Raw genomic sequence first — 8886 nt, forward strand, 5'->3', positions numbered from 1 at the left:
GCATTGAATTCAGCGTAGGATTTTGCATTGGAAATGATCATCACCTTACCGAGTTCAAAAATGCTGTAAACTAGTGTAATTAACCTTTTGTTTATATATTTTTATAGTAGGGGAAATGGCTCTAATGTTGACCTATGGATCTAAGATTGGGCCCATCAGTAAAAATCTGCAATTTATCAATTTTATCTAGGGTAACTGATGATGGTTGGACCTAATTAGGCCGGTTTCACACGACGTCAACATTCATGTCGTATTTTTTTTATGAATTCAACATATAATTATGAAAAATGCGTGATTAGGGGAAAGATCTACCTTTCTTGTTTCTAATAATAACATAACAAGTTAAATATTATGAACAAATGATTTTATAAAACGTTTTTATTCATCAAAGAATTATGATGTTGGTTGGACCTACTTTTGCAAATGCTAGTTTAGCCCATATTTGTTCAAAAACTTTGTTTAGAGCTTATTGGTATCATGAAAAAAATCCTTTTTATACAGTTTTGCTATTTGTTATTTAAAAAAATCAAGAAATTTGAGTTTAACTTCGTTTTTAAAAAAGTTCACTTTCCACGCATTAAATCATGGCTAATTTTCTCGGAAATCATTGACCCGATTAGGAAAATTTTTAACGTCAAACTATAGGTATTGTGGTTCCATTGCACAGGCAAAAACTCATCGAATATTTTTGGAATCGGTCAACTGGTTCCGGAGATATGGCCGGAACAAGTTCAAGGGTATATGGAACATGGACCTAATTTTGACATGGAAGGAATAAAACCTATCATGCGACACTTCACATTACTTCCAAATTCGATAACAAGATCAATAACAAAATTGAGTGCCTTGGACCACATTGGCCACTTCCGAGCATGTTCTGGGTGCCCCCGGGGAATTTACGGGCTTAAAATGACAGATTATCAGAACTTAATTCTGGTTTTATAGTTTTTTTTTTTTTTTTTTTTTTAAATAAGTTTCAGTCAGCAATTTTTAGTTTGTTAACATTTTATATCAAGTTAATTCACACACATAAGGTGTATTTTTTTTTCTTTATTTTTGTGATTTTTAGCCGTAGGCTAGTTCATCACATTTGATAGTAGAAGGTCAGGCTTAGGGCCTGCCTCTAAGGAAACGTTTCAGTCTAACATTAACGTAACGTAAAACCATAGAGGTAACTCTAAGACTAGTAGGTCCCGAAGAAAATCATTATTATTTTTGGCTCACTCAGTACCAGAACAACGGTCCCAAGCAGTCCCAAGCTATTTCACTCACCCCTGCATGTTCTGCATGAATCCACACACCCCTGATGTTATCTGTCAAACTTTCATAGTGAATCAAAACAAACATAGTGTAGTAATAGAATTTCAACTAGAATAGGGTACGTTAATCGTTTGCTTGGGACCAATAGGCTACTAAAGTGGTGAGCCAATTTAAAATCGTTAGTTTCGTATTGATTGTTGGTAAAACTGGCTCTGAGACAACATTTAAAAAAAAAACTTAATGTAAAATGGGAGTTACATCGGGACTGTGGTGAGGAATGGATGCGCGAACAAGGTAGAGCCATAGAGGTAACTCTAAGACCACTGGTTCCCGAAGAAAATCATTATTATTTTTGGCTCACTCAGTACCAGAACAACGGTCCCAAGTAGTCCCAAGCTATTTCACTCACCCCTGCATGTTCTGCATGAATCCACACACCCCTGATGTTATCTGTCAAACTTTCATAGCGAATCAAAACAAACATAGTGTAGTAATAGAATTTCAACTAGAATAGGGTACGTTAATCGTTTGCTTGGGAACAATAGGCTACTAAAGTGGTGAGCCAATTTAAAATCGTTAGTTTCGTATTGATTGTTGGTAGAGCTCCACCGTAAGAGACAGTGCCCCAGTCCGGCAGAGATACCCCGACGGCAGGAAAATAGGAAGGTGGAAGAACACGGACAGCGCAGCCAACGACGAGAGTGCTAGATTTGGTTGTACAGGTGGGCGTCCTTCAAGAAAGCAATCAGTGCAGCCAGCGTCGAGGGGTCGTTGCCAAGTAGCTCCCTGATGTTCTCTGGGAGTCGGTGTTGTTCGCGTAGCCTCTGAAACTCTGGGCAGACACAGCACGTGTTCCACCGAGGCAGGGATGCTGCAGATTAGACAAACCTTGTGGAAGGGTGTCCCACCAAAATTGTGGGAAATCCTCGCATGGCCGGTCCGGAGTCTTGAAATGTTTCGTTGGTCCTTGTACTTGTGGCTGTCTAGCCAGGGTCGTACGGTTTCTTTGATCTTTCTCAGGAAAGTGGTCCGCGACTGAAACCATTCCTCCTGCCAGGCTTCCATGATAATATTCGCGATCCAACGCTTGACGTCTAGGAGTGGTACGTTCCTGGTGAAGCGGGGACCAGATGGACCGGATCCCGCCAGCCTGTCCACGTAAAAACGGTTGAGGGTGGGGCATATCGTGTAATGACTTGTATCCAGGGGTGGCTCGGGGCTTCGGCTTCCAGCGCCTGGATGACGCTGTGTGAGTCCGTTAGCACAAGGATCGGTTGATCTGCAGGAGTGATGGCTGCATCAAGAATAGCAGCGGCTTCTGCGGAAAAAATGGAACACTCCTCCGGTAGACTTTGACTTGTTGCGGAGTTTGGTCCTGCCACTCCGAGTCCCACTCCAGCCCGTGATCGCGATCCGTCCGTAAAGCGATGAAAGTGCCCCGGATAGACCGACCCAAGAAGTTCTGTATGTATGTATGTTTTGTATGTTTGAAAGTAAGGCATGATGACGAGCTAATCCGTGAAAAGTGAACTGTTTTGAAAACACATTGAAACTCAATTGTTTTGAAGTTTTTTCAATAAAACACCCATGCAAATTGAAGAAAAGAGTTTTTTATGATAGTAAAGTGATCTTCGAAAATAAAAAATTAGCGAAGATTGACTAAACTAGCGATGGAAAAAAAATAGGTCCAACCATCATCAGTTTTTGGATAGGTCCAACCAGAATCAATTACCCTAGATGCCATTCCGTCTCGCACGCTGAGCCGGTCAAGTCGCATCGGTCTCGTTGTACGACAATTTTCTTTCCTTTATTGAACGTCGATCTCTGTTCCGCAATCTAGTGCCAATCACCGACGGACATCGATTGCCATCCATTGACGGCAATCGAATGTGCAGGAAGGCAGCTTCCACACCTGTGTAGGATATCGCACCCATTCAACACACATGGGCCGGGACCAACGGCTTTACTTCCCTTCCGAAGGAAGACGTGACCAGAGATTTTTATGCCTCAGAAAAATCCCACCGACCTCGGCTGGGATTGAACCCAGACCCATTGGGGTGAGAAAGCAGTCACGCTTACCACTACACCACCGGCGCCGGCTCGTTTTACGACAATATCATTTGAGTTTTTGAGTTTTTCCCCACGCGAGGGTTTTTTTCTCGCCAAAGTTAGTTGGCATAGTGTTAAGACAACTAGTGCGCGAATGAGGAAGCCGTTAATCATACGCAGAGCGCTTTGATTACGGTCCAGCTTTAGCATCAACATCATCATCGCAACATCAACATCTGTAAAATCTTCACCACTATCGGCCCATTAATAGCAACAACGAAAGCACGTTAAATTGCCTATCGAGGCGACCGAGGCATACTAGCTGTCAGGTTATCGACCCAACAGCCGTTGGGGCAAACAATACCATCTGCCGCCTCAGTGCAATAGGTATAAATCGTGTCGTTTGTTTTGTTCTCGCCAGTATAGAGCTTTTTGACGTTTAATCGGCGCACACTACTGTACCATTTAAAACGAACGAGTGCGAGCACGAGGGAAACAGATTAGTGGGAAAACAAACCGTCCATTCATCCATGTGTTTAATTGGGTTCTTTAAGGGTATTGAGGTAAATGCATATTTGTAATCTGCATTAAAAATGGAACCCACACCCAAAATTTCATCAATTTTGGTACATTGGAACTATTTTAAATACGAACGATTACTTTTGCAAAAATCACCTTATTAGCACCCCTCGGTGTCACTTTGTATGGGAGCGAGCAGTCATTTTGTCAGTTTAGTGTCAAACAGTGAAGTTATTATTTTGCTTTAAATCTTGGCTTAAAAATCGAGATGAAAGTGTGTGGGTTCGAAAAAAATATCGCTGTGCTCTGAAAACGAAGCTCTTTCAGATGATATATAAAAACCAATATATTTTTCAAAATTAAAGAACCCAATTAGGGTGATCAAAAAATTTGTTAATAGTATACGAGTTACCAACGGCTCCATCATATCATCCATCACACCAGCCATCATACCAGCCACAGTACAGCCAACAATTACATCAGTCAACACACCACTCTGCACGGTCAGCACTTCGGCCAACCACCCGATCATCGCACCAGCCAGCAGAGTCAACATTCTAACCAACACCTCGATCATCAGCCAGCGCAGTCAGCATTCCGGCCATTAACCCAGTCGATACCGCCCGATCGATGTCACACCTGGTCAGCACATTCACCAGGGTAAGCAGCCACGGAACCGAAGTCCACGATAAACCGCCAGCATAAGCAGCTCCGAGTAAACAACAACAGGAAATGCAGCATAGGCAGTTTAATAGGTAGAACCATTTTTATAATACCAAAATTGAATAAAGCTCACTTGATGTTTAGCGTTAGTTGTGAACAGTTGTTTTTTAAAAACGCGAATCCGAAGCGCCCGGTCGTAATTTACGTATATTTTTTTCCTCTTGATTTTTTTTTTTTCGTATCACTTAAGGTGATCCAAAATTTTGTTAATAGTATATATAATTTTTTCTTCTTTTTTTCTTCTTTTTATTGATTTTTTTATTTCTTATGTATTACTCTTTAGTAGAGTAAATCTATATCAACTTGTTTATATATACATATATTTATATATTTTTTCTATTTTTGATATTATTTGAAATTACTGTAATTATTTGTACAAAATTTACGAAAAACACCATTGCGGCGATATTTAACCGCAATGGATGAACATGATAAAGGCGGGGGATGGTCGCTTTCCATCTCAGACGACGAAACTCTTAATTCCACCTCACACGAAAGTCTCGAGGAAGTTGTGGAAATGGAAACCCTTGACGTTCCAGCAGACTAACCAAATTGTTGCGTACGAGCTTTTTTCATTGGAATACCGAGTCTACAGTAGTGAGGTAGAAATTGAAGGAGTGGTCACCGAAGCGAGTTTGACTAAAGATGATTTCTTGGGTCCCGATTCCTTCGGAATCTTTAAAAACCGTGCTCTGCCGAAGATGAAAATGTTGGACTGCCCGAGGGGGGCGACACATCTAAATCTCAAGTTTAGATGGTCAACAAATCTCACACTAGCGAATCAATCTTCGAACAATCTTCTTTCATTTGTCGCATCTACTTGCATCGCTCCTCAATTTTTTGCAGGAAATCTTCAGAATCGTCATCAATCTTCTTTCTATCTACTCAGCGTGCGCGCAGCTAGCCACAGCAAAACACAATCTTTTTTGCATCGTAGATAGAGTCGTCCCCCTCGGGACTGCCTTCAAATGCAGTCAATATCGTAGGCTCCAAAAAATCTTATTCCTTGTCAAACTCGTTTCGTGTGACCTTTTCGGGTTCAGCGTTACCTCACTACGTCGCTATTGGCAAGGTTCGGCTGCCTGTACGTCTGTTTGTACCTCGGGTAATGAATTGCTCGAAATGTAAAAAACTTGATCACACATCGGACTACTGCTCGAACAAACCACGCTGCGATCAGTGTGGCGAGCAGCATTAAGAGGGCCCTTGCGGTGCTCCTCCAAAATGCGTGTACTGCAAGGAAAGCCTGCATACCCTAACTGACTGCCCGAGGTATAAACAGCAGAGAGAAAAACTTAAGCGGTCTCTGCAAGCTCGCTCCAAGAGAACGATAGCAGAACTCTTGAAGAATACCGCTTCATCTTCTCAGGCCACACCAAAAACCAGCAACACGTTCTCCATTTTGCCAGTTGATGATCTAGACTCTGACTCAGAGGTCGGTGAGGGTAGTCCGTTTGTCTTTAAAGGCAATACGTGAAAACGATCAAAAAAAACACACCACCGCAAAGCCTCGTAAGGCCTCAAGACGTAACGGAAATGCACCGAAACGCATTCCACCGGGTTTTAAACCTTGTAATTATGACAAGAACTTTCCGTCACTTCCAGGATCATCTAAAACCCCAGATGTCCCAGTTTTTCGACCAGAAAATCAGCTGAATAATCAGCAAGAATATTCCCCCATGTTCACGTTTTCTGGTATTGTGGCTAGCTTCTTCAGTATATTCAATATCTCTGACTCAACGAGGAGCATTATTAATTTAGTGCTGCCAATGGTGAAAACTCTTTTGAAGCAACTAGCTTCTAGGTGGTCCTTCCTTGCATCGATCATATTATTCCCAACAAACAATTGCCTATTTAAGAAACGACTTCTTGACGATTTTATTCCACTGTATGCTTAATAATACTTGTACTATTTTTAATAATAACTTCTGTTCAGGCTTTGTTCACACAAATCTGGAGAATTTATTCAACGACAACATCGAAATATTTGGTGTTGAGTTGAATAAGGTAGGTCGAGAAGCTTTTATTCGACTTTCAACAGTTGTAACAGAGCTTTAATTCGATCAAATTTTTGATTATTCAGCGTTTATTAGACATCATTACTTCATTAAACAGCGTTGGTATAAAGGTGTATGGAGACGCTTGATTTTCATGTGAAATAATGTTTAATCAGACACTATTATATATTTATTAAACGATTATTCAACTACGGGATACTTAATCCGAAAATAAGAACGGGACAGAGAAAGCAGGGGTTGTTCTCTCTCGTTATTGTTTGTAGTGTCATACTTTTGTCGAAGCACGGCACATAGATCCTAGAAAATTTATTACATACACACATATCGTTGGATGGGATTCGAACCATGACCTTCCGAACACCAGCCGCTTGCCTTGTCATCTGAGCTATCCTAGAATACATCAAATGGGCAGCTAAATAAGTAATAAAAGCTTGTATCTGAAAACCTATCAGCACTCCCAGCCGTAACTCTAGCTAATTCAAGGAGATGTGAGAATGATTAATTCATTGATAGTTGTTTAACATGAGACCAACGCTACCTCTCTATCTCTCTAATTTCGATGGAAAAGATGCTATTCTTTTCAATAGATCCATGAATTGGTTGTCGTTAGTAATACGATCTATGATTACGATTTAAATTAATAAGGCGTAGAAAATTAATAAAAAAAGGGTTGAGGTTGGGATTGAACTCGCGACCTTCTACTTGGCAAGCGGAAACGGTAACCACTATGCTACCAATTTCGTTTTGTTGTTAGTCCGAAGCAGTGTTGTGGAATAATGAATGAATACGCCGTTTGTAAAGCATTTACAAAGCATGAAATTAAAACATGGAAGCATAGGCTGTCAGGCGTAGAGCTATTTTGCTGACTGTATTCACCTTTATTCAGCAATATTGTAAAGCAATGCAATGACATCTAATAATGGAGCTAGAAAACATTTATAAGACGTCTAATAAAGCATTTTAATAAAGCAATTGAAAACAGTTGAATTAAAGCGGCAATGTATGTGCAAATTACACTTGTTCAGTTTGTTATTAGATTAAACTTCTGGTTCTAAATTAGGAAGACAGTCAACGTTTATAAAGCTTTTAATAAGTAAATGAGTCATATAAGAGCAAACGGCGGAATAAAGGCGCATCTATCGATCTCAATGAACTTTTTTCAGCACATAATTCGACATCCTGTTTTATTCAGCATTGTACACTGTTATTCAGCATTTATTCAATGTGTATGCTTATTTGTGACTGTGAATTGTTTGTTGGGTTATGCCCTTTTACAAGTAAGCAGGCTCGCGGCATAATCAAAGAATGGATGCGGTGTCCTCATCTGTTTATCCCAGAGGGCAGAAGAGGATCGCAGAACCTTGGGGAATTTCTTTTCCTTTTAGCGATGTCCAAACCTGTGTATCCCAAGTTGGGCAGGAGAGGATCGCAATCCAAAGTGATTCTTTGATCGAAAGTATCTGTCTTTATTAATCAACTGCTGGGGTTTATATACGGAGTTATTGTCATAATACATTTTATAATTTGTTGCATTGGCATGGTGTGATTTATATTTAATTACTGTAGGCAAAGTGAGATGCCTATAACGGTGTGACAATTCTATGTTTGTTTCATTGGTGTCAATGTGCTTGCTAGGCTATTAGCGTATTGAAAGATGTAACATGATCCGCGCATTCGGGTTCGCTGTTCTGGGTGTAGGAAAGGTAAATGAATAATTCTGTTTGTCAAGGCTATGGTAGAAGTGAACGCTACTGACGTGAGTGCAATTGCATGATATGCATTTTTCTGTCTTATCGGCAAATTTAGTAAGTTCAATTCTTACAGTGGTGTAAATGATTTAAGCTACATATGACAATATCCTTTGATGGATAATTCTCCGAATGAGGTCGGGGATATGATCTCTGTTCTTCAGTGGAACTGTAGAAGTCTTATACCAAAGCTTGACGTATTTAAATTTTTAGTTAACAACTCACTCTCTGATGCATTTGCCCTTTGTGAAACATGGCTCTCTTCATACAACGATCTTGCTTTCCACGATTTCAACATTATTCGCCTTGACCGCGCAGATTCGTATGGAGGGGTGCTTCCGGGGATCAACAAGCTCCATTCCTTCTACAGAATCGATCTGCATTCGGTGACAGGCATTGAAGTAGTTGCATGTCAGGTTAATATTCGAGGTAAATGCCTCAGTATTGCCTCAGTATATCTTCCACTGAGAACCGCGATCTCTCGTCAAAGTTTCGCGGATATCTGCACGGCTATGCCAGAGCCACGGTTGATTTTGGGAGATTTTAACTCTCACGGTACAGGCTGGGGG

The sequence above is a fragment of the Ochlerotatus camptorhynchus genome, unplaced genomic scaffold (genome assembly GCF_037179485.1).
Source record: "Ochlerotatus camptorhynchus isolate MF236.1 unplaced genomic scaffold, CSIRO-AGI_Acam_v1.1 ptg000429l, whole genome shotgun sequence".
Taxonomy (NCBI): Eukaryota; Metazoa; Arthropoda; class Insecta; order Diptera; family Culicidae; genus Ochlerotatus; species Ochlerotatus camptorhynchus.